The 4680-nt window shown below is 43.0% G+C and overlaps 1 pseudogene; it reads left to right on the plus strand.

Annotated features, from left to right (window-relative positions):
* The first annotated feature begins 1825 nt into the window (after positions 1-1825).
* On the plus strand, positions 1826-2923 carry LOC129035610 (nicotinamide/nicotinic acid mononucleotide adenylyltransferase 1-like; annotated as a pseudogene).
* Positions 2924-4680: the final 1757 nt, after the last annotated feature.

Raw genomic sequence — 4680 nt, forward strand, 5'->3', positions numbered from 1 at the left:
CTGAGATCGTACCACTGCACTGCAACCTGGGCAACAGAGTGAGACTCCAACTCAAAAAAAAAAAAAAAAGGAAAAGAAAAAGAAAAAATTCGAGGCTTTTCTGCAACAACAGGCATTTCTTTTCTCTCTTTTTTTTTTTTTTTTTTTTGTTGTTGTTGTTGTTGTTGAGACAGAGTCTTGCTCTGTCACCCAAGCTAGAGTATAGTGACATGATCATAGCTCACTATAGTCTCAAACTCCTGGACTCAAGCAATCTTCTTGCCTCAGCCTCCCAAACTGGTGGGATTATAGGTGTCAGCCACCACTCCTGGTCAACTATAGGAATTTCAAAGCACAGGAGTTTGAAAGACTGAAATAGCTATGAGCTTCAAAAATCATGTGTGGGAAAACAAACACAGTTAGAAAATTTACTTACTCAGGGCTGGGTTCTCACTACTGTAAAAAAGTAGCGGTAAAATTTAACAGGTAATAATGTTCTACAATTTCTGTGCATTTCCTTTTTAATGAAAGTACTATTTAGGTGTCTGCAAAGCAATTTTGCTAATAGAATAACAGGTAGTGAGATCATTTTATACAATTAGCATAACTGACATTAGGAAAATGTAGATGGCACCAAGTGCAGTGGCTCACACCTGTTATCCTAGCACTTTAGGATTGTTTGAGGCCAGGAGTTCAATGCCAGCCTGGCTAACACAGTGAGACTCCGCCTCTACAAAAATAAAGTAAAAAATTAGCTGGGCATGGTGGCACACGCCTGCAGCCCTAGCTACTCAGGAGGCTGAGGCAGGAGGATCACTTAAGCCCAGGAGTTCAAGGTTACAATGAGCTGTGATCATGCCACTGCACTCTAGCCTGGGCGACAGAGTGAGACCTTAAAGAAAGGAACACAGAGAAAGACAGAGAGAAAGAGAAAAGGAAAGAGGGAAGGAAGGAAGGAAGGAAGGAAGGAAGGAAGGAAGGAAGGAAGGAAGGAAGGAAGGAAGGAAAAGTAAGAATGACCCATAGTCATCTTATGCATGTCTTGCTCCAGATGTAGAATCAGTCATTTCTCCAAAATGTTTTAGTTTCTTTAAATGGGGAATGCTATTTAGAGGTCGCAATCTGGGTGTGAAAGATGTTCATTGCTATTGCATTGGTAATTGTTTTTAAAACTTTTTCTTCAGAAGAGGCAGGGAATATGTATTTTTAGACAAAGTACATCATGAGTTCATACTTATATTCTCAATTCAAAATTAAGGTTAAAGTAGTTTTAATTAAATTGTTTAAATTTGTATTTCTATTGCTTTTCTCTTAAGTGGAAAAGCTTGGTTGATGACAATGTTAAAGCAATTACTTCTTGTTACCCAGTCACATGTTGCTAATGATACGGATACATTCTGAGAAATGCATTGTTAGGTGATTTCATTGTTGTGTGAACATCATAGACTGTACTTACACAAACCCAGATGGTATAGCCTACTACACACCTAGGCTATATGCTGTAGCCTATTGTTCCTAGGCTATAAATCTATACAGAATGTTACTGTACTGAATACTGGAAAAGGTCCAGTAAAAATACAATAGGAAAGGTGTTCCCCTCACTGGCGTCCTGGACACGGGTTGTCTCCAGGAGCACTCAGGCCAGTGGACAGTGAGGGCACAAGTTACAATTTGGATATAAAACCATTTTTCTAGCCCACCTTGGAGAAGACTGTTGACACACTAATTGGAATGGTTCCAATAGTCTACTTTGCAAGACACTTCAGATTCAAAGAATTTCCTTTGTAAAAACAACAAGGGAGGCATCACAGTTTTCCATTTACATCAACAACTTCGAGTTCTTACCATGGAAAATTCAGAGAAGACCGAAGTGGTTCTCCTTGCTGTAGCTCCTTCAATCCTATCACCAACAAGCACCTCAGGTTGTTTGAGCTGGCCAAGGACTATATGAATGGAAGAGGAAGATATAGAGTTGTCAAAGGCATGATCTTTTCTGTTGGTGATGCTTATAAGAAGAAAGGACTCATTCCTGCCCTTCACCAGGTCATCATAGCTGAACTCGCCACCAAGAATTCCAAGTTAGTGGAAGTTGATACATGGGAAAGTCTTCAGAAAAAGTGGAAAGAGACTGTTACTTTGCTAACATGCCGTCGGAAGAAACTGGAGGCTAGTAACTGTGATCACCAGCAGAACTCACCTACACTAGAAAGGCCTGGATGGAAGAGGAAACGAACTGAACAAAGACAAGATTCTAGTCAAAAAAAATCCCTAGAGCCAAAACCAAAAGGTGCACCAAAGGTCAAGCTGCTGTGTGGGGCAGATTTACTGGAGTGCTTTGGTGTTCCTAATTTGTGGAAAAGTGAAGACATCACCCAAATTGTGGCTGACTATGGGCTCCTATGTATTACTCGGGCTGCAAATGATGCTCAGAAATTCATCCATGACTCTAATGTGCTATGGAAACACCACAGCAACATTCATGTGGTGAACGAATGGATCATTCATGATATCTCATCCACAAAAATCCGGAGAGCCCTTAGAAGGGTCCAGAGCGTTCACTAGTTGCTACCAGATCTTGTTCAAGAATACATCGAAAAGCATAATTTGTACAGCTCTGAGAGTGAAGACAGGAATGCTAGGGTTATCTTGGCCCCTTTGTAGAGAAATACTGCAGAAGCTAAGGCATAGAAATCCTACGGCATGATGTTTTGCACTTCCCTTTTGAGTATTTGAAACAATCTGGGTGTTAGTGACAGGGGAAAGAAATTGTGATCCTGTTGCTTCAACAAAAGCTTTAAAGTTTAATGAAAATCAGTGGTAAGGTAAAATCAGCATCTTTTTTTTTTTAATTTTTATCAGAAGGTGCTAAGGTGAATGTTTTCTGTATTTTTTTTTTTAAGACAGAGTTTCACTCCATCACCCAGGCTGGAGTACAGTGGCGTGATCTTGTCTCACTGCAACCTCTGCCTCCCAGGTTCAAGCAATTCTCATGCCTCAGCCTCCTGAGTAGCTGGGACTACAGGCATGTGCCACAATGCCTGGCTAATTTTTTGTATTTTTAGTAGAGATGGGGTTTCACCATGTTGGCCAGGCTGGTCTTGAACTCCTGACCTCAGATGATCTGCCCACCTCAGCCTCCCAAAGTGCTGGGATTATAGGGCATGAGCCACCACATCCAACCTGTTTGGTCTTTTTAAAAAAATATGTATATATAAATCTTTTTATCTTTCAAACAAAAGATTAGCAGCACACTAAACCCAGAAGAATTTTCTGTGAAACTAACTACAAATAAGAAGTCAGAAAGAACATCCTAGCTCTACCACATAAAAGAAGCAAAGTGTGAAGCGCAAAAGTTCATTTAAAATTCTAACTCTGGGCTTTTTGGCTTCCAAGATGGCTGAATAGGAACAGCTCCAGTCTACAGCTCCCAGCGTGAGCAATGCAGAAGACGGATGATTTCTGCATTTCCAACTGAGGTACCAGGTTCATCTCACTGGGGCTTGTTGGATAGTAGGTGCAGCCCATGAAGTGTGAGCAGAAGCAGAGTGGGGCATCGCCTCACCTGGGAAGTGCAAGGGATTGGGGAATTCCCTTTCCTAGCCAAGGGAAGCTGTGACAGACTGTACCTGGAAGATTGAGACACTCCCACCCTAATACTGAGCTTTTCCAATGGTCTTAGCAAACGGCGCACCAGGAGATTATATCCTGTACCTGGCTTGGCAGGTCCTACGCCCATGAAGCCTTGCTCACTGCTAGCACAGCAGTCTGAGATCCAACTGCAAGACAGCAGCAAGGCTGGGGGAGGGGCATCCTCCATTGCTGAGGCTTGAGTAAGTAAACAAAGTGGCCAGGAAGCTCGAACGGGACAGAGCCCACCACAGCTCAAGCAGGCCTGCCTGCCTCTATAGACTCCACCTCTGGGGGCAGGGCATAGCTGAACAAAAGGCAGCAGAAACTTCTGCAGACTTAAATTCCCTGTCTGACAGCTTTGAAGAGAGTAGTGGTTCTCCCAGCATGGAGTTTGAGATCTGAAAACGGACAGACTGCCTCCTCAAGTGGGTCCCTGACCCCCAAGTAGCCTAACTGGGAGACACCACCCAGTAGGGGCCGACTGACACCTCATACAGCCGGATGCCCCTCTGAGATGAAGCTTCCAGAGGAAGGAGATCAGGCAGCAACATTTGCTGTTCTGCAATATTTGCTGTTCTGCAGCCTCTGCTGGTGATACCCAGGCAAACAGGGCCTGGAGTGGACCTCCAGCAAACTCCAACAGACCTGCAGCTGAGGGTACTGACTGTTAGAAGGAAAACTAACAAACAGAAAGGACATCCACACCAAAATCCCATATGTACGTCACAATCATCAAAGACCAAAGGTGGATAAAACCACAAAGATGGGGAGAAACCAGAGCAGAGAAGCTGAAAATTCCAAAAATCAGAGCACCTCTTCTCCTCCAAAGGAACACAGCTCCTCACCAGCAATGGAACAAAACTGGACAGAGAATGACTTTGACGAGTTGAGAGAAGACTTCAGATGATCGGTAATAACAAACTTCTCCAAGCTAAAGGAGGATGTTTGAACCCATCACGAAGAAGCTAAAAACCTTGAAAAAACATTAGATGAATGGCTAACTAGAATAAACAGCATAGAGAAGACTTTAAATGACCTGATGGAGCTGAAAACCATGGCACAAGAACTACA

The sequence above is a fragment of the Pongo pygmaeus genome, chromosome 3 (genome assembly GCF_028885625.2).
Source record: "Pongo pygmaeus isolate AG05252 chromosome 3, NHGRI_mPonPyg2-v2.0_pri, whole genome shotgun sequence".
NCBI classification, from domain to species: Eukaryota; Metazoa; Chordata; class Mammalia; order Primates; family Hominidae; genus Pongo; species Pongo pygmaeus.